General features: G+C 40.5%; 1 protein-coding gene across 1 annotated transcript in view; it reads left to right on the forward strand.

Annotated features, from left to right (window-relative positions):
* RPS6KA2 (ribosomal protein S6 kinase A2) overlaps window positions 1–22854 on the forward strand; it is a 279999-nt gene that overhangs the window by 11641 nt on the left and 245504 nt on the right. The window lies entirely within an intron of this gene.

Below are 22854 nucleotides of genomic sequence, written 5' to 3' on the forward strand. Positions count from 1 at the left end.
TATTCTGCATATAAACCAAGTGTTTCTGCTACAAGAGTGTTTGCTGACTGTGTCTGCACTTCACTGGGAACTCTGCTGGTTATCACCACCTGGGAAAAACCTGGTAAAATTCTGCTAACTCTGTCAACAACAGTAATTAAAGACAACAGGACAAGAACAGTTACAATAAATGTATAAAAATAAAAGGCCATTTAAATCCCCAAACAATTGTATATACCCCTTATAGGCTGCTGAAACAAATGTATGTTTACTGCTTGCTAGATTGTGATCAGTGGTAATACCACAAATGTATTTGTGGGAGGGCACTCCAGGGCTTTGTTAATGTAAAGTGAAGACTTACATGGTAATTCCATGAAGACTGGCAAATTGAGCATATCATTGGGTTTAGCCTAGAACTTTGATGGCCATGCTTTTGCAGTGGTCCAGAGTCTGTTTGCACAGCAGTGGCTCATTGGCCAACAACAAAACTTCATAGTTATGCTTGATATGCCATAGCAAAGTATGATTTAGTTATATCTGATTTTCAAAGCAATCTACAGCAGTAATAAAACATGCACAAATACAGAGTACAGTATATACAAGTATGCAATTAGCATATAGTATTATGTAGTCCATCAGATACATGCTGTGTTGGCCTATATAGAGAAAGCCTCTATAATATATTAGCTTACAACATATGTCTAAAATTAAAATTGTAACTCCATATCAAATTTGTCTTCTGCATAGCAAGGGCCACCACAGTGCTAAAGGCCCTATTCTGGAAGACCATGGAAGAACACGCGACAGAACAAAAAGGCCTCTCCAGATGACTTTATGTCCAGATCTTGCTCCTCTCGAATGTATATATGCTGGGGATATAAATGAGGGCTTTGACTTTCCCTTGCTAGAATTCTGGTAACTTTAGCCAAAACAGATATAAATAAAAACCTAAGTTCTCAGAGGAGTTTCAGGATACACATCGAGTCTTTGCCAAGGCTTTATCTGCGGTGCCAGCCATTAAAATATGGAGAAGGACATGAGTAGAGTTTTCTAAGCACCATGGGAATTGCAAAGCATTAGGGGACAGTAGTTTCTCTGCTCATTAGTCTCTTTAGAGGTTGCTTTTCCAAAAACAGCCATTACCTAATGCTTTGCAGTTCCCATGGCACAGAAAGTTCTGCCCCGTCCTTCTCCCCTATTTTAATGGCTGTTTTAAAATAGTTTAAAAGATACTTTATGTAGAAAGTGAGGAAAGAGAAGAAGAGTTAGACGAGTACACTGGGTTCCTCTACTGGGAGAAAAGTGGGGTAGAAATTAATTTGTGACATGGCATGACCTGTCATACTGCTGGGCAAGTAAGAGCTGTCCAACATATTTGCATCTGTCCATGTCTTAAATAAAGCTCCACTGCTTTAACTGATTCATATTTAAATATTCTCACAACTCAATGATCAGAGGCTGGAAAATCCCCATTTCAGTCTGTTACATACAGCACTGATGTTACCTGTCTGTCATGGGTTTGGAGGGAAAGTTCCATCCTATGGGGAGTGGAAGGCGGGACATCAGGAGGAGGGGCTGTACTGTATATATAGGTGGAGCGTGTGGGGAGAAGCTGGAGGAGAGCTGAGAGAAGAAGCTTGAGTGGGAGTCTGTGTGTCAGACAGGGTACTACTGTGTGTCAGTCAGTACCAACCTGATAGGTTCAGGTGTCTGTTGGTTAGCCAGAACTGATAGGTTCAGGGTCTGTGCTTCAAGTTAAGTGTTCTGTGTGAACCAAACTGTGTGTATGTATGATTGAGACTAAGCCACGTTACTGTATCTTATTCACTTGATCCTTTTATTTTCCCTGTGTGTTATGTAAATAAACCTTGTTCTTTTATTTGTTTAAAAATCCATCCCTGGTCTGTGTGACTTCTTATAGGGAATGGTTGGTGGCAGCTTAGTTAACGTGTGGCATATCCTAGTAGGTCTGGGTTTGTCACACAGTCAATTGGAGCTTAACCATTCTTCTGGAATTTAATGATAAGTTATGTGTTTATCAGAAAAAGGTATACCAACATAAATTAGTAATGTAACATAGCACAGGCTACTATAAGAAAGATAGAACCATTGCACTACATTTTGGTCTAAATACAACACACATGAAGGCAACTGCCGCAATGTAAAGCAGTCTCGTTGTGTGCTCACTCATACAACCATGTGTATGAACAGGCGTGCAGGTAGACCTCTGTACTTTGTGGTAGCTGCTTCCGTGACTGCACTTATGCACACAGCAGTTTGATGAGTATGCTGCCCTTTGATACGTGGATTTATCACAGGATGCGAAGAATATGTTGGTTTCAGAGGCTGACCAATGAAGAAGTGTTATGATGCATGAATAAAACTCACAAAACTCAGGAAAAGCAATGCAAAAAGATAAAATATTTTGGTTACATAATGAGAAAGGAAAAATACAGACTGTTACAGCTGAGCATTCAAGGTAAATAAATGGAGGGAGAATTGCAGGAAGGAGAAGAGCATCGTAGTTTGAGGGCTGGATTGGATGTGGCATATCATCATTGTTCAGTGCTACTACATTCAAAGTCAAAATAGCTATAAGGACGTCCAACCTTCAGAAGGATATGAAAATGAGGAAAGAGACGGATTAGAAGAGTAAAGAACAGATTAGGCAGTGTGTGTAACAAAACGTGTTCTTCCCTTATGAGCAAAGGCCTAGACTTTGCCTTCAGATTTCTGTTGCCATGCCAACAGTAATCTATTCAAAACAATTCTGTGCCTGAGTACTACTGAAATCAATCAGATAGAAATATCAGAGCGTTTGGGCATTTTTATTTATGACGTTAAGGTAATTCAGAAAGAAAATATCTGTCCTATTTAAACATAATTAGATATAAGAACATTTTAAGGTAGCTTTAAGGATTATGCATGACAACAGCAATTGGTGTCTATAATCATTTTATTTTTGCCTTCCCTCCACATTCAGCACAAATAACTCATATAGGTCAGTTTATTATAAACATCTACAAATTTATGTCTACTTTCATTATAATTTGAGATACTGGCATTTCCATCCAGTTCTCATCTATCTATCCATCTGTCATGATGCCTGCACTCTTCAAGAATCTCCGGGCGGCTTCCAACATCAATTAAAACAGTTCAGTTAAAAACAGACACTAAAAACCAATCTATGCTACAAAAGCAAAAATAATCTATAAAAACAATCTAGATCCATGACTTATTAATTACAATTAAAACCTTCAATTAAAGAACTTCAGGAACAGGATGGTTTTAACCTGGTGCTGAAATGTCAGTAACGTTGGCGCCATTCGGAAGTCGTTTGGGAGGGCATTACAAAGACTTTTGGGCTTATGCTGGTAAGAACACAGCACCTTTAACCAGTATTTCCTTGATTTTATATAATGGAATTTTTCTGTTAGTTTCCTACAGAACATTAATCTGATTAATTTAATCTGAATGTGGATTCATTGCACATTTTGACAGTAGCATATACACACTGATGATGCATTTTTTTTCTCTTTCTTCCTGACTCATTCCTCTAAATCAGGGGTCTTCAACGTGAGGGCCACACTGGATATTTTCAACATTTTTGAGGGCGGAAGGAACAGGAATATGTGTGCATGTGTACATGCAGCCGCATGCACATGCATACATGCACACACCACATGCCCTCTGCATGCACAGATACACATGCCCCCTGCCCACCTGCCCTCGTGTGTGCACACACAGGCTGAAGGGAACAGGCCAGATAAAACTGCAAGGCGGGCTGGTGGTGGCCTGTGGGCCTTGCTCTAAATTCTGAAATGAATTTGATTTTACAACCTAAAAGAGGTTATGCTCTCAAAAAAGAGAGTAGATTAGAATGAAATGCATATGTAATTTGCGTATATAGATGCAACCTCAGAAACCATGATGAAAGAAAAATTCAGCTCAGCTCAGAAGAGGAAATCCATGGCCAGTCTGCTGTCCAGATGCTAAATGTTAATGACTAGGTTTTAGACACCTGTTCTCTTTCTCACAGTTCTTTGTCTTAAAACTGGACTTAGAGTGAGCAGTTTTTTAGACAGAACAGATAGCCCTTGATAAGTGAGGACCTCTATAAGTTGGTTTTCCACTGCTGCATTCCTGACTTTCGCTGCCACTTCAGTGTACCACTGAATTATTTCCCTGCTTTGTTACTTTCTGTGTTACTGCTTACTTCCTCTCATCTTTGGACCCCAGGTGAAGTCACAGTATTTTGCCATCTGTGGTATAGTGTGGATTGCCAGCACCCAGGGCAAGACAAGTATTGCACCCTGAGCCCCCTAACCCACCTGAGATCCCCTGCCCCCTCTGTGACCCTCCTCCATGATGCAGACAGCAGGCCTGGAAGAGAAGCTGAGCAGGCCTGACCACCCCAGTGATCCCCACCACCCCCTGCACCCCACTCTACCTGCTGGTAAGACTTCCTTTCCCAAGTGGCTCCTTGCCTGTCTGCAAGCCTGCCTATCAGCTGGGTGATGGGTGAGTAATGGAGGCAGCAGGCCCTTGGCTCTTGGAAGGGAACCTGGGCCTCTTGCCTCTGAAAATGGCTGCCATCACCCTGAGGAAAAGTAAGAGCCCCTCTCCACAATCCCCATACCTGTCACCGCCACTGTACTGCCTCCCTGTCACATTCCCAGGGGTTTCAACAGGCAAAAATCCAATAAGCCAGTCCAATATCAGAAGTCCAGAAGATGCAAAGCAGATACCAAAATGCCAAAGCCAAAACACAAACAGTAGTCAGAAGTCAGAGTCCAAAGCCAAGGGTCCAGAAAACAAGGTCCAAGATAAGCAGGAGCATGGATGCAAGCCAGGGTGTTGACTTGTCACCTCCACAAGCTTCCAAGCCTCTGGGTGCAGATTTTATAGCAGCAGCAGTCATCTAAACACTTCATCCTGCTAAAACTCAGGGCTGGTTGAGCTGATATTCCTATGGGAAGCATTCATGTGAGCCTCGGGCCTTCGTGTCATGAGTCTTTGCCGAAGCTTATCCCTCACTCTGACTACTGGGGAAGGAGAATCTGGTGGTGATTCAGCTGTCTGCGATTCTGATTGCCCAGCACTTTCCTCAGCTGTAATTAACCCCTCAGATTCCAGATCTTCTTCGGCTGAACTCATGACACTTCCAGGCCTACACAGACAGTGGGACTGGAAGGGAAGCCTTCTGTCTCTGGGCATGTGCTGGCCTATCAGCTGGCCGCCACATGCATGGGCAAATGCATCAGGCTGGTTCCGGGGATGGAAGTTGGGTCTGCTGCCTTTTAAAATGGTGGTGGTGCTAGTAAGTAGGGTAGGGTGGGCCTATAAGGACTTGACAATACAACTTAGACTAATGGGTCTGAGTCATGAGTCCCCATCCCTGATGGGTGTGACAGCTTCCTAGCAACCTCTCACCACAGAGGCTTGGACTCCTTTTGCACCTTGGATGAACAACCCTGCCCCCCATGATGTGCCATTGTTTGCCATAGCTATTGCAGTTGTCCCTGTGTGTTCCCCTTTGCTTATATTCACATGCCACCATCATGAAGTCTACACATTTGTCCTTAGTCCGTTCCAACCATGGCACATGACCAACTTTGCTTTGTTCTGTCATCATCTCTGCAGTTATCGCCTCATTGTGGGGGACACGCTGGCCTGCACTTACAGGGTTCTGAAGTTGTAGCCCTTCTGTAACTTGTTTTGTCACCTACATCTCTTTATTTGCTTGTATTGAGGCTTGTGCTGCTCGTGGTACTGCTGTATTTATTTCAGAAAATCCCCCTTCCCAAACACACAGAGGAGATTTGCGGAACACACGGGGAGCTGCAGTGGAAAGAGGAATCCATTCCATAAGCAGCCTGCAGCCCATTAGTGGACAGGCATAGTTGGATGCAGGCCATGGTTAGATGATGTTGATGTAGCTTTATTGTTTAGTTTTAATTATGCCTGTGTCCACCACATTGATATCTACAGCTATGAAGAATAATTTAAATGAATTATAATTAATTATTATAAATATTTTTACTACTTACAAAAAATGAGAATGTTATATAGACTACTGTTTTAACTTCATTTGGTTTTATTTCTAGTATCTAAAATAGCATCTGAAGTGATCCGGATGAGATTCATAATGTTCTCACTGGTTTGATCTACTTAAAACCTTGAAATTTCTGAAGGGTTTGAAATTTAACTAAATCATTATAGCTTAGCAGCTCTAAGTGCATTTGAAAATGTTTTTTGTAATAGCTTTTATTCATTTAATTTCCTTGGATACCTCTTCAGCCATCTCATCCTTCTTTGTTAAAGCAATTGTGAAATTTCTATATACTATTAGCAACCTAATTCTCCAAGTCATTATCTTCAGCAACCATCTACACATAGACAAAAAAAATTACCTGCATACAAAAAAATTATATCATCAGCTTTGGGGAAACCATACAATTTTCAAAAGTCTCTCAGACTTCATATCTATGCTTGTCTTAGCTGCTAGTCAATAATGATTGTCAGGACCGAATCTCTCTAAAGAGCATGGATCCTTTGGTCAGGGAATTCCTCAGCCACAAATCTACCAACTTTATGCTGGGGCAAGTTCTCAACCTCCAGCAGTGTGTAGCCTGTGTACCTAGAATAAGTCTGACCTTAAAAGAACACTTTACTTTTACCCAGTACTTTCAGGTACAAACACATGGGATTTGTAGTTCCTTAGAACTCACAACAGCTGAGTTAATTAGAACTTTTCTGGTAGCTAGTCAGTGGCGGTTACCACTCCTCTGGATATAGCCAAACCCTGTTGAAGATTTTTATGATTAATTTTTTATTAAGAAAATGTATAGTTTTACAGAAACAGCTTGTTTTTGCTTAAGCATAGAATAAAGAATATGTTCAAAAGAATACTCAGTTAAATCTAATTCCCATTAAAAATGACAAACACTAAACTGGACTAAGGTGGGCTAGCCCCTCCTCCTTCTTTCCCTTACTTACATTCTCTTTCTCCTCCAAGCACATACTCAAACCATCAATCCATCATCATGGATCTCGAATAGAACAGAATTGAACAAGAATCTAATAGAAGCTCTCCCGCATAACCCATCATCCATTTTCTACATTACCCAGACCTCCTCCTTCTTGACCATAAACCAATCAACTCAAAGAGGCATAACTGTCCGTTCCACCCATAGTTCTCATGAAGATGCAGGTGGTTTACCTCCATTCCAGTTAGTAAAGAATTTGATGGGTCTGTGCTCTCTGCTCCTCCCCATCCTTGTATGCTTATCAGGATTCACGCTTTGCCAGGCTGGCTATAAATTAAGAAAAACAACCTCTCTGCATTTCTCATATTCCCATGGCTTCCTTTCACTATTAAAACCTAACAGACTCCATTTTATTTATGAAGGCTTTCACGGCCGAGATCTAATTGTTGTTGTGGGTTTTTCGGGCTCTTTGGCCGTGTTCTGAAGGTTGTTCTTCCTAACATTTCGCCAGTCTCTGTGGCCAGCATCTTCAGAGGACAGAGCCCGAAAAACCCACAACAACCATTAGACTCCATTTTCTCTCTTTCTCATTGACTACAATTCCCATTTTCCTTTAATCTCTGGCTACAAGTCCCATTCTCCTTCAGTCTCATGACAATGATAATGCACATATCTCGAGTTTTCTCATTTCAGGGTGTGGTGCAGCCATAAAAATTAACAAAAAAGATCTTCCCATCTGTGTTTGTTTTGGCCAGGTGGGCAATTAACATTGCTTGAGAATCTATGCATTATTCTTCAGGTCCATCTGTTGGCTGCTAAATGTGCTACATGGCTGGCCAATCTTTCCTTTCAATTGTAGGTGGCTCAAATGATGTTTGTGCTGTAGCTGCAGCATTCTGCATGTGTTTTCAGAGATCCACTTTGCACATCCTGCTTTCTATAGCTATCTGGGCATATTTTTGTCCTCCTGGATATTATAGTCCATAATTTAGCACCATATTTCTATTGCCAAAACACTAGAATATTGTTTGTAAAACTACAAAAACAAAACAAAACAAAAACAAATCCACAAACCATTTCAGAAAACCCTTCTGTATGAGGAGAATACCCCTGCCTACCTAGCCAGGTGAGAAATGAGCATTCTCATTGGCCACAGCACATTGAATATCTGTTGTGACACGTGAATGGGCAAGCAAAATATTGTGAAAAGTGGAATGACTGGCTCTCTGTCAGACATGAAGAACAGGAGCATTTCAGTCTGCAACATATTGTTGTAGATCCCATTTGTGTATTTCCATTATTTGGAGAAGACATCTGAGATACCAGATTGTTAAATAAAAAGAAGTACTCTGCCTGAGGGATTTTGTAAATAACAGTTTTAGTAAGCAGCAGTTTCAACACTCAAGGAGGAAATCAAATAAGATAGAATTATAAAGATGCACTGGCCTGTAGCTCCAAATATTGGTTTGCAAGCTAAATCAAAGCCTTGAATTTATTATTATTAAGATGTATTGTCCCCCAGTCTGCATAACAAATAACACTGATTTCATCTCTCTGTCATACATGCCTGCTTTTAAACACCACATATGTTTTTCCTTTGCTGACAGTTGGTAAAACAAGTGTTATGGTAACAAACTTAAAACATCTTCCCAGCATTTGAAATCAGTTGCCAAATCGCAACCTGATACATGCAATTCATTTATCAATAGGGAAATGTTTTATCTTCTACGGGAACCAATGTTCAGTACATTCTGGTCCTTCATGAACCAAACAGGAGAGGCGCATCCACCCCAAATTTTGGGGAGAGTGGTTGTGAGCTGGATATGCACAATGCAGGTAATATACTTTTTTGTGTTGAGGGAAAAAAGATGGAAGTAAGAAGGTAAGACTATCTTGAGCAGATTAGAAAAAATTCTGATTATTGAATGGTCTTTGCTCTCATAGGCAATAGCAATGAGTATAAATGTTTCGTGAAATGGACACAATTTAGTTTAGACACAGAAGCATTGCTACAGTATTTATATAACTCAGCAGTTCTTAAACTTTTCTTAACCATGGACCCCCTTTTTAAGTAGCTTTTGTTGCCGCGGACTACCAAGACTTAACTTAAGATTTAAAACCCTGAAGTTCATCAAATATTTATTTAAAGTTTCTAATGAAGGGTCTCATTGACAGATGTGCCTTTCTATAATGGTGACACTTTTTAAGATGACTGGAAGAACCTTCATTTTGCTTTGAACAGGATGCACCCTGATCAACAGCATCAGTTCTTTGTGGACCCGTTGTGAGGACATCACAGTCCCCCGGGGGTCTGCAGACCACAGGTTAAGATTTACCTATGATATAGCTAATTATCATTTTAAAATGATTTCCAATATAAGCTGCAGTGACAAAGAGGGATTGATTAAAACTTGATTAAATGTGACAATGGGTGTAAGTGTATGCATTTATGTTGTTGTTGTTTAGTCATTAAGTCATGTCCAACTCTTCGTGACCCCATGGATCAGAGCATGCCTCCTGTCTTCCACTGACTCTCGGAATTCAGTCAAATTCATGTTGGTAGCTTCGATGACACTGTCCAACCATCTCATCCTCTGTCCTCCTCTTCTCCTCTTGCCTTCACACTTTCCCAAAACCAGGGTCTTTTCCAGGGAGTCTTCTCTTCTCATGAGATGGCCAAAGTATTAGAGCGTCAGCTCCAGGATCTGGCACTCAGGGTTGATTTCTTTTAGAACTGATAGGTTTGATCTCCTTGCAGTCCAAGGGACTCTCAAGATCCTCCTCCAGCACCACAATTCAAAGGCATCAATTCTTCAGCAGTCATCCCTTCTTTATAGTCCAGCACCCGCTTCCATACATCACTATTGGAAAAACCATAGGTTTGACTATGCGGACTTTTGTCGGCAAGGTGATGTCTCTGCTTTTTAAGATGCTGTCTAGGTTTGTCATGGCTTTCCTCCCAAAAAGCAGGCATCTTTTAATTTCGTGGCTGCTGTCAACATCTGCAGTGATCATGGAGCCCAAGAAAGTAAAATCTGTCACTGCCTCCATATCTTCCCCTTCTATTTCCCAGGAGGTGATGGGACCAGTGGCCATGATCTTAGTTTTTTTGATGTTGAGTGTCAGACCATTTTTTGCGCTCTCCTCTTTCACCTTCATTAAGAGGTTCTTACTTCCTCTTCACATTCTGCCATCAGAGTGGCATCATCTGCATATTTGAGGTTATAGATATTTCTTCCAGCAATCTTAATTCCGGCTTGGGATTCCTCCAGTCCGACCTTTCGCATGATGTATTCCGCATATAAGTTAAATAAACAGAGAGACAAGATACAGCCTCGTCATACTCAATTTTGAACCTATCAGTTGTTCTATATCCAGTCCTTACTGTTGCTTCCTGTCCCACGTATAGATTTCTCAGGAAATAGATAATGTGGCCAGGCACCCCCACTTCTTTAAGGACTTGCCATAGTTTGCTGTGGTCCACACAGTCAATGACTTTTGCATAGTCAATGAAGCAGAAGTAGATATTTTTCTGGAACTCTTTGTCTTTCTCCATATTCCAGCACATGTTAGCAATCTGGTCTCTAGTTCCTTTGCCCCTTCAAAATCCAGCTTGTACTTCTTGGAGTTCTCGGTCCACATATTGCTGAAGCCTACCTTGTAGGATTTTGAGCATAACCTTGCTAGCGTGTGAAATGCGTGCAATTGTACTGTAGTTGGAGCATTCTTTGGCTCTGCCCTTCTTTGGGATTGGGATGTAGACTGGTCTTTTCCAATCCTCTGGCCACTGTAGGATTTTCCAAACTTGCTGGCATATTGAGTATAGCACCTAAACAGCATAGTATTTTAAGATTTTTAATAGTTCAACTGGAATGCCATCACCTCCACTGGCCTTGTTATTAGACAAGCTCTCTAAGACCCACTTGACTTCACTCACCAGGATGTCTGGCTCAAGGTCAGCAACCACACTATCTGGGTTGTCTGGGATATCCAGATCTTTCTGGTATAATTCCTCTGTTTATTCTTGCTGCCTTTTCTTGATGTCTTCTGCTTCTGTGACGTCCCTACCATTTTTGTCCTTTATCATGGCCATCTTTGCACAAAAGGTTCCTTTAATAGCTCCAATTTTCTTGAACAGATCTCTGTTTTTCCCCTTTCTATTATTTCCCTCTGTATCTTTGCACTGTTCATTTAAGAAGGCCCTCTTGTCTCTCCTTGTAATTCTTTGGAAGTCTGCATTCAGTTTTCTGTAACTTTCCCTATCTCCCTTGCATTTGGTTTCCCTTCTCTTATCTGCTCTTTGTAAGACCTCCTTGGACAGTCACTTTGGTTTCTTACATTTCCTTTTCTTTAGCATGTTTTTGTTGCTGCCTCCTGTACAATGTTACCAGCCTCCATCCACAGTTCTTTGGGCACTCTGTCTACCAGGTCTAGTTCCTTAAATTTGTTCTGTACTCCCACTGTTGTATTCATAAGGGAGTTGGTTTAGATCATACCTGACTAGCCCAGTGGTTTTTCCTAGTTTCTTGAATTTTGCTTGGATTTTGCTATGAGAAGCTGATGATCAGAGCCACAATCAGCTCCAGATCTGTTTTTTGCTGACTTTATAGAGCTTCTCCATCTTTGGCTGCAGAGAATATAATTAATCTGATTTCGGTATTGTCCATCTGGTGATGTCCATGTGTAGAGTCACCTCTTGTGTCATTGGAAAACAGTGTTTGTGATGATCAGCTTGTTCTCTTGACAAAACTCTATTAGCCTTTGCCCTGCTTCATTTTGATCTCCGAGGCCAAACGTTCCTGTTGTTCCTTTTATCTCTTGACTCCCTACTTTAGCATTCCAATCCCCTATAATGAGAAGAACATCTTTCTTTGGTGTCAGTTCTAGAAGGTTTAAAAAGTCTTCATAGAATTGGTCAGTTTCAGCCTCCTCAGCATTGGTAGTTGGTGAATAAACTTGGATTACTGTGATGTTGAAAGGTCTGCCTTGGATTTGTATTTAAATCCTTCTATCAGTTTTGAGATTATATCCCAGTACAGCTTTTCCCACTCTTTTGTTGACTATGAGGGCTACTCCATTTCTTTTATGGGATTCCCACAATAGTAGATATGGTAATTGTCTGAATTGAATTCACCCATTCCCATCTATTTTAGTTCACTGATGTCCAGGATATCAATGTTTATTCTTGCCATCTTCTGTTTGACCACATCCAGCTTACCAAGGTTCATAGATCTTACATTCCAGGTTCCTATGCAGTATTTTTCTTTGCAGCATTGGACTTTTCTTTCACTTCCAGGAACGTCTGCAGCTGAGCATCCTTTCGGCTTTGGCCCATCCATTTCATTAGCTCTGGAGCTACTTATACTTGTCCTCCGCTCTTCCTCAGTAGCATCTTGGACGCCTTCCGACCTGAGTGGCTCATCTTCCAGCGTCATATCTTTTAGCCTTTTGTTTCTGTTCATGGGATATTCTTGGCAAAGATACTGGAGTGGCTTGCCAGTTCCAGCTCCAGGTGGATCACATTTAGTCAGAACTCTCCACTATGACCTGTTTGTCTTGGGTGTCCCTGCGCAGCATGGCCCATAGCTTCTCTGAATTACTCAAGCTCCTTCGCCACAACAAGGCAGCAATCCATGAAGGGGATTATAGTTAGACTTGCTTAAATCTGGGCAAAGGTACTCCTTGCCAGCAGAATAGCATTGGATCATGAAGCGCCCTCTAATAGTTTTATATCTGTTTCTCACATTGGTATTGTTCAAATTTGTGAAGTTTATGCATTTTACTCTTTTTGTTATTCTTATTTGTATACCACTACCGAGTGTTCATTCAGCAGAAGGTCAATCCAAAAGTAAACCAAGTAAATAAATATACCTCCTTTTCATCAGATTCCAGAGAAGCCGCTGATCTGTTAGCACCTCAACACAGTAACAAGTCTGGATAACAGCAAACAAACTGAAAGTTAATCTAGAGGGAAAAGTTCATTATCAGAAGAAAAACTAGTCCTTAAATTCAATCTAACCTAAATACAACAGTGACCCTTGAAAAATCCTGGGTCTGATATTCAGGTAGCAACTGCAGCCAACTGTGCTTTGTCCAACTTACACCTGGTGTGGCAACTGTGTACTGAAAATATTTAAAACCTCAGTTGGTTCAGCTGGGATACAAAATACTGTATGACTGTTGATTTTTTACCCAGGTCATACCTTTTCAGATAGCTGTTACCAGCTATTATACATCTTGGTAATGTTAAGAGTTATTACATGAGTGAGCTAGACTGCACAGCTGTCTGAACGTTGCTCTCCAAGGTGCTAAAGTAGTTGTTTCTGCTTTCAGGAAAAGATTTATTTTATTTTATTTTCACTCTGTCTCACTCACAGCCATTTGAACAGAGGTCTGTGGCTTTAATATTGTACTCTGGGCATATGAAGTTCATACTAAAATAAAGCTACAGTATTAATTAAGTGCCATAAGACTTTGTTTCCCTTTGTTGTTTTGATTTTAATGCATGTTATGCCTAGATCCCCCCCAGCACCATATCCATGTGGTATCACCACTGTCTCCCTCCACATGTTGTAGCTCTCCTGCAGTGAGTGGAGAACCCAAATAGGCTTGCTAGCTCCACCCACTCTATTACATTCTATTTGGCTAGCCTCACTCTTTCACACCTTGGAGGAAAAAGATTGACAATCAGAAAATCCTACTATATAACCTTGCTCATGATGCACTACTGCTAATTCCAGCTCCAAACAAAGCAGCAAAAACTATGTGTGACATGTACACAATGAAAAACCCTCATCATTGCTCACATAGATACTGATATAACTCACAAAACTTTATATCAAATAAAAGCTTTAGGCCAGAGCCCTATTGGTATCATTCAGCATAAACCATAAACTGTGCAAGTAGTGTTAGTGACATTGCTGGTGGTCCCCTAGATGCTCTGATATGCCCATGTTGCACAACTGGTTGGGTACTCAGTCATACACCTGAATGTATAGCAGGTGGCTATCAAAAGGCAAAAACCACTCACATGACTGATCTTACATGCATAGTGTTACACAATAGGATTCTGAGCTTAATTTTTAAGGTGCCACCAAACTCTTAAGTTGCTGCATTTTATTTAAAGAGAAAGTTTCTTTGGAATTTGCTCTGTGGGTCTCAGTCAGCTTTTAGAGTGTTGTGACTCATTGGGCATTTATTTCCCAACAAAATATTGACTTGGTTGTTGTAGGTTTTTCGGGCTGTTTAGCTGTGTTTTTCTTCCTAGTGTTTTGCCAGTCTCTGTGGCCAGCATCTTTAGAGGACAAGAGTCAGCACTCTGTCTATGCTCAGGTCTGACTCCTGTCCTCTGAAGATGCCGGCCACAGAGACTGGCAAAACGTTAGGAAGAAAAACCTTAAAAACACATCCAAACAGCCTTCGAGAATACAAAATACTGACTTTCTCAAAAATGTATCAGCAATTCCTCTTGTATGTAGAATGCAACACTGCCATCAAGTGGCACTTGTTTTAAAATGAACAACCTTTTAAAAAGACACAGACAGATAGTTTTCGAAGTTGAGGACCAATCATTATGTCAAAAAAGATACAGACTTCATTTGTAGTGGTGGCATTAGTAACTGTGTGCACACATCAGGGACTCACACATATACAGTTCCTGTTGCGTGCTCCAGAATCTTCTGATAGTGCAAATTCAGGGCTATGTCCCACTGTGTTCAAGGAGACTTAACTCTTAAAAATGTATATATAGGAATGCAGCTGAAATGTCATTTGGGAAGTAACCCGTAGAGCTTCTAGAGATGCCACATTGATTGATTGATTATTTGATTTGATTTGATTTGATTTCTATCCCGTCCATCTAGACCAAAGGTCCACTCTGGGTGGTTTACAAATTTAAAAAACAAAACAAAACAAAAAAAAACCAATAAACATATATTATAAATCCAGGACGGCAAAAGTACAAGAAAATAAGATATGGCAGGAGAAAAAGCCTGCCCAAATAGCCAGGTTTTAAGTTTGTCCTGAAAACACCCAGAGAGGGAGCCAGGCGGATCTCCACTGGCAAGTTGTTCCAAAGGCAAAGGACCACTGCCGAGAAGGCCCAGGTCTTTGTTCTTTCCTTCTGGACCTCCTTCGGCGTTAGGCCCCCCAGCTGCCCAGCCTGGCTGGAACAAGTGACTCTGGCAGAACTGGGTGGGAGAAGGTGTTCTGCCAGATATCAAGGTCCTAAACCATTTAGAGGTTTATATGTAATCGTAAGAACTGTGAAATCAATGCAGAAACGAATGGGTAGCCAATGCAAGGTGGCCAGAGTGGGGAAATATGATGGTACCTTTTCACCCCAGTAAGAAGTCTGGCCACCGCATTCTCCACCATCTGAAGTTTCTGCGTCTTTCTCAAAGGCAGCCCCATGTAGAGCGCATTACAGTAGTCTAAACTCGGGACTACGAGTGCATGGACCAAAGTGGTGAGTGCCCCCACATCAAGATAGGGATGCAGCTGGGCAATTTGCCAAAGGTGGAAATGTGTGGAATGGATCACTGACGACATCCTATGCTTCTTGTTGGCATCCTAGCAGAACAATAAATACAGCTTGAATTTCCTAGGGAAGGGTAATACCCTGCATTTCTGGTACTGTCATTAGGTATACTGAAGCTACTGGCTAAAGTAGGAGGTACTGGGAGGCAAAGCTAGCAATGGTTTCTCTTCAGCTTCTGCTAATAATTTACCCCTTCTGCAGATATGTATGTGCCACACAGCCTATCCTGTTGCTGTCAGGTATAGTGGAGGATGCTATCCTGTTGATAATGTTAACCTCAAGTTCAGATATGGAATTGGGAAGTAGGTGGGTGATCAGATTTTGTCCTTGGTCTTATACAGACAAATACCTTGAGCTAGCCCTAATATCTTGCCATTTGGGACTTTTCTAATATGATTGCAAGAAAGCAGCTGCAATACTGAATAGATGACATGAGTATTGGTCTATCTTCTATCTCCTGTATGAACAGATGGGCGTGATTTCCGACCTAGTTGCTTGATTAAGCATTGTGCTATGTAGTCCCAACTGGCAGCAGCAATTAAAGGTGTTGGCTGCCTGTATGCTCTCAATCATTAAAAAAAAGAGATTTGTTGGAATGGCGATTTGAGAGATAATGTGTTCTATCACTGAGTTACATAAACAGACACATACATTAAAAAACAGTTGATAAACAAGTTGCATTTTGCTGCTGAGCCACCGAAGCAGTGTTTATTCTGATTAATAGGAGCTCTCTAGGATTTCACATGAAGGCTTTTCTCAGCACACTCACTCATGTTAGTAGAGGCTGAAGACGGCAGTCTGTGTATGAAAAGCAGGTTCTTTAATGAGCTGCCTTCTTCAAGAGTAGGCCTCACGGGATAATAGGGAGGTCTACCCTTTGTTCAAGTTTTGAATTCTTTTCTACTAATAAGCTGACCTCGAATATAGTGCAGTGGATAGAGTGACAGACTAAGATTCAGGAACCCTGGGTTCAAATCTCTCTCCCTTTAATATCTCACAGCACATAATAACAAAATAAGATATGAAGGTGGCTGTAAAACTATATAAAGTTACCTCGAAGTAAGTACAATCGAATACAAGGGAGTTACCTCTGAGTAGACATAGGATTACACACCATAACATTCCTTGCATCATTTTCTGTCTTAAAAACCACATTGTTTCTTACACATTATTTTCTAAAATATGGCAAGCTAGTATTTTAATAGAAACATGCCAGTTTTTATATAATTTGTTTTTCAGTTTGTGCTCTTGAAATGCTTAATATTTTTTTAAAATTAGTTTATTAGTCTTTGGCTAAGTTATAACAGCTGGAAATATATTTTTGCTGTATTGATTATTCTGTTACTAGTGAGTGAGTTAATCATGTAGTCATATCTTTGCTTGTCAGCAGAGGTCTCTCTTGTTTATCAAAACAGATTTCCCAAGCACTCAGTTGAGGTTTATATAATTTTGGATTCAAAGGATGAGCTGAGTTTTGCTAATGCATTGTTCACATGACTAACCTTGCCCCTTTGATCCTTCCCAATCCCAGAAGGATTGGAAATATCATGAGTTGTCAGTCAAATGAGATAGAATGCCGTGTACACACACAAACTTGTAGCACAGTAGCATACATTTATATTCCTGTTTCCTGACATCTAGGTCTGCTTCTGAACACATAGGGGATCTCACTAGTAATCTGAATATTTGAACTTATTAGGTATGGAATTGTTCATTCCAAATCTGTACATCTGAAACTTATGACAGAGCAGAAGACATACACTGAGAAGTGCATCCTATATCAGAAACTGATATGTGGAACACATCTGTGAAATATATTGCTTTTTGTTTCTGAGACAATTGAATTAACTTATTGGGACAACAGGAGAATATGAAGTCTGTGTATGGAATGGTGAAGAATAGCAGACTTGTGTTATTGTGAGTATTCTTTTCCGGTTTCCTTGCATATCCACTGCTTGTTCTCCAAATAAATTGAGCTGAGACCTGTTGATTGATTGATTGATTTTGCATCATCTGGGCAAATATTTTGTAAGTGAAAAGTCTGTGTAAGAACAGAGTGTGGAATCTTCCTCTGGTAGGCTATGCATGTTTCCAGCTGAGGCTTTTATCCTGCAATCCCTGTTTCATTCAGAAAGTTTTATAGGGGATCCAGTTATGTTGTCTCCTACTTCTGAGCCAGTTTGCGTATTATTTCAAACAAAAACAACAACAAAAATAGTCTATTGTCATTCTGTTCAAAATGTCCATGTGGGTACCTGTGTCAATCTATTCCAGAAAAACCAGCAGAACATTTTATGGCACTTTAAAAATTAATACATTTTCTGTGTCATAAACTTTCAAGGAATACAGGTGACTTTGTCAGATTCATGAAGCATTATCTCAGTAAGCAAATTTTTATACACATGCTTGGAGAGCTGAGGAGGGCTATAGTCAGCATGGACAGATGGAACTGCAATCTGAAAGTACCAGCAATTATAATAATCTAAGGTCCATTAGCAAAAAAAATGGGTGAATTTGCAGAGATATCCTTGCATTGATCAGTTGGTTGGTACAAAAATTATGATCAAGAGCCTTTGTTCATATTCAAGCCAGAGAAGATAGGATTGAATGTGCATTGTATGTAGTCACTATTGGGTTTGTATTTTAGTTTTAATTTAGTAAAAAGTAAAAACAAACAAAAAGATAGAATTGAATGTTTTAATAAATTCTTGTTCCGTATAACATGACAGACTAAACTATTCCCCCACTGGTTATTAAAAATTGACATTTCTGATGTCAGAGCTGTGTCCAATTATCCTTTTACACAGAGAGTGGGGGTGTGCTCATTGGCAGTTTTGGACCAGCCAGAATCCCAATGAGCTTCTATTTTTTTCAGTTCTCATGTTGATAGAACACCCCTGATGCCATTGCATAGAGGGCTGGCAGGGATGCAATATAGCAAAAGGAAATATGCAGCTGCCAGCACATGATGCAGAAACCTTCTGAGTCCCTCTGGATATAGGCTGGCACTGCATGGATGATTGGTGTTCTCTCCCACAACAAAGGAACTACCATGACCTGGACAAGCCCGGAGGATTTTTGTACTCTATGCTGAAACTGGAAGGGAGGAATAGAAAGCAATAACTCTGGTGAGAAGACTGTTAGATAATGAGTGGGACAAACTCCTTATCTTACCAAGTCAGCATGTTATCACTTTGATAAGGTACTCTTACATTACTAGGCTTGTAAGTACTGGAAGGAATGTGCAGCGTCTTCCTGTGTTCATAGCTCCCATTAAGCTGGTGACATGACGTTTATGAAATGGAGTATGAATGTATTTAATACAGAAAATTTCTGATTCAGTACAGGTGGTCTTTTTTCCCCATGTAGAAAGCAATGGGATGTTAACGACAAACAACAGCACATATTTTGGAAGGTGAGCAAGTATATGAATCATAGAATCAAAGAATGATGAAGTTGGAAGGGGCCTATAGAGCTGTCGAGTCCAACCCCTTGCTCAATGCAGGAATACAAATCATAGGATATCTGCCAGGTGGTTGTCTAAATTTCTCTTGAATGCCTCTAGTGTTGGAGCACTCACCACCTCTCGAGGTACAGTAATTAGTCCCATTGCCTTACTGCTCTAACAGTTAGAAAGTTTTTCTTGATATTCAACTGAAATCTGGCTTCCTGTAACTTTAGCCCATTAGTACGTGTCCTGCACTCTGGGGTGATTGAGAACAGATTCTGCCACTCCTGTGTATGACGGTCTTTCAAGCATTTGAAAAGTGCTGTCATATCTTCTCTCTGTCTTCTTTTCTCAAGGCTATGAATTCATTTATAACCTGAATTTGTGGATAATGGGCAGCATACTGTAAATTACTTGCACATGGATGGAGCCTCACTTGCAGAAGCAGCTTTTGCAGTCTGACAAAATGCTGGTTGCAAAAGGGGAGACATCTAATCCGTTTGCAGTTGGAGCTTCATGCATGTCAATAAAGATCAGGATATTGGCCATACATTTAGCTACTATTGTCATGTTGCCAGTGTCCACTTGGGGGCATTGTTGGCATTTGGGTCTGCCACAGGGTTTGGTTCCTATATTTTTTATCTTTGTTTCTTTTTTGAGGCTTGTTGATGTGGTCAGTATCCTTCTTAAGATGGCCAGATACCTGTCATAGTATCGAGATTTTAGGAGAATGCTAAGTGGAACTGTAGCTGGAGTTTGCTTTTGCATACAGTATGTGGAAATCCGGTGAGAACAGACCACTTAAGATTTTTACTAATGCTGGTTAAAATCCAGCTGCAAAGCACGTATCCCTATATATCTGTTAGAATTCCTGGTAAATATCAGCCGAGTATGTCTTATCACCTTGGAATTATGACTCAGACAGGTAGGCAGCCAGTCTCTTGTTTTATTATAATTCAGGTAAGTTAAAATCCAGAGGTAAACAACCACATTAATGATCAGAATGGACATACTAATATTAGGTAGTTTTAATCATTTTTTAAAAAAAAACACAGAATTTTACATTATATAAACATGAATTTGATTGCACTCCTTTGTGTTCAGACAGGTCTTCACTGAATCAACATGTTGGTAACTGTAGTTTAATAAATATATTGAATGGAACCTATGTGCTTTTAAAAAGTTATATGCATTAATGAAATTACAACATGAAGCTTGAAATCCTGTTCACACAGATATCCTGTTCTATAATTTCTCTTGCCTCAGGTTTCTGATTGGTTGGTTGTTCCACATCCTCTGACCGTTTCTGTGACTGTAGAAACCATTTTAGAAGGTTTTGTTGTTGTTGCTTTTTGACTTTTTTGGTCACCGTTAATAAAAGGTAAACATTTCACAGTTGTTAATTCTTTTGGATTAAGAGGGTTGGTGATACTAAAAACCAGATCTTGGCTTGACCATCTATTGGGAGCCTGTGCGTTTTGTGGTTGTATTGACATTCTTACCTTGCAGGGCTGGTGCAAGAGTCAAGCTGCTTAACCTTCTAGATTTTTGGTGACTATCTGGAAGCATTGCTTAGTCAGGATGAGACTAAGGCATTGGGAAAGTGCCAGACAGAAAGATTCCCCCAGCCATCAGGACATTTGGCCTTCTGGATTTCACCCATACCAAGGCAATCAGGATAGTATGGCTGAGTAGCATGGGCCTCTCTAACTCAGGAAATCTTGACAATGTGGATTTGGAAAGTAAGTTGGTTGTTCGCTTTTTCTGTTGGTCAGACAAGTTACAACAGAAGTATATATAACTTCTTATTTTTCCAAAGGATCCCCAGTGTGGTGTAGTGCAGTGGTTCTTAACCTTTTTGAAAGAAACGCCCCCTTGAGCCATTGAGGAAGTTATCATTGCCCCCCTCCCCACGGTGATGATATCTTTTATTTATTTATTTATTTATTTATTTATTTATTTATTTATTTATTTATTTATTTATTTATTTATTTATTTATTTATTTATTTATTTATTTATTTATTTATTTATTTATTTATGACACTTAAATCCAATGACCCCTGAAAACAAAATTCAATTCCAAGAAAATGAAATGCCCCAAAAAAGTAACATTTAATGATTTACGTAGTTGCAAGCGAATTTTAAGACGCAAAAAGAAATATAAAAAAGGGCATAAAAACAAACAGCAATGCAGGAACTAAAACTTTCAAGACATAAACTCTGAAACTAAATAAAGATTGGAGGAAAATATATATTCATGCACACTGTAAAAAGGCTGCAGCCATCTTCACAGGTTTGGCTTGCTCCAGCGCCCCCCTACTGCCCCCCTTCTGCTCCAGTGCCCCCACACCGCCCCTTTTTGTTCTACTGCCCCCCTGAAAAATGAAATCGCCCCCTGGGGGGCATTATTGCCCACGTTAAGAACCACTGGTGTAGTGGACAGAGTGACAGACCATGACTCTGGAGAACTGCGTTTGAATCTCCACTTGTTTATGGAAACTCGGTTGGGGTTAGGGTGGAACTGGTAAAACCTTAAATATCTCAGTTGCCCCGAAAGCCCTAAGTTGGTTCTAACTTCACAGCACAGGACACACACAATTTTCATAAAGTTCCCCAGATGATACTCTATCCTGCCATAACATCTTCTTTTATAAAAGGGAGGGATTTCACAGGGAAAATTATTCATGCTAATGGCTAAGGCTGCCAGGCCTTAGGACACCAGGAGAAATCTCAGGAAATGTCTGAGGTTCACCAGGTCTCCAGGTGGGGAACAAAATCTCAGTGCTAGCAGTTTTGTAGGAAAAATAAACCTTTATGTATGAGAGAGAAATCCTTTAAGTTTGGGCACTCATCTGCACCTATTCTCATGTGGTGCCATCATTTGCTATCCCGATGTGAGGGAGTTTCTCTAAATAACACAGTAGCTCACTAGCTATCTCCCCAGCACTCCCCACTTGCTCATGGGTTTTTGGCACGTCAGCATAATGCCCATTAGGCCATTTGAAGCAAGGGAGGGAATGGAACACAAAAGTCACAACTCATGCTTTCTTATTGCATGAACCCTGGCAGCAGGGGTACAGGCTCTGGAGTGGGGGAAGGAACCTTACCTCCTTCTAGCAACTCTGTGTTCTATGTCTGTGACTTCGTAAGGTGTGCCTCGTGACATCACAAAGGCTTTCTCCTTGGAAAGAGATGCTGATGATCTGGCACTCCCACTGGTGATTACTCCCAAATCAGCACCCCATTAATTTTTTTGAAACTAAAAAGCAAGCTGCATTTTTAATTAGCATAATGCAGAGGCTGACAAGACTAGATTTTTGCTAGGAAGGTCTGGGTTAAAATCATACCACAATCGTGATTTCATCAAGTAACACAGTGAACTTGTTATAATCCTCTAAAGCTACAGTCCTGAACTGACTTTCAGCATGTGTCATTTGATTCAGTGGCACCCACTTCTGAACTGATGTGCAAAAGACTGTGATGCAAAGCATTATAGCATCGTTGAGTATTGGTAGCCATTCTGAACATTGGCTCAGCATTCTAATACTCTGCATGCATTTAATGATAAAATGTGAGACTTCAAATAAACACATTCCTTGTATTCTCGAAGGCTTTCATGGCCAGGATCTGATGGTTGTTGTGGGGTTTTGGCCCTGTTCTGGAGGTTTTTCTTCCTGACGTTTCACCAGTCTTTGTGGCTTGCATCTTCAGAGGAATGGAGTAGGAACCCTGTCCATGCTCTGTTGCTGTTTGTTGGATAGTTGAGTATTTATAGCTGTGGGAACAGCTTTTGTCCTCTTCAGGAGATAGGGTGATCAACATGCAGGGACACCCAAGACAGACAGGTCCTAGTGGAGAGTTTGTTTGTTTGTTTGTTTGTTTATTTATTATTTATTTA

The sequence above is a fragment of the Pogona vitticeps genome, chromosome 1 (genome assembly GCF_051106095.1).
Source record: "Pogona vitticeps strain Pit_001003342236 chromosome 1, PviZW2.1, whole genome shotgun sequence".
Classification (NCBI taxonomy): Eukaryota; Metazoa; Chordata; class Lepidosauria; order Squamata; family Agamidae; genus Pogona; species Pogona vitticeps.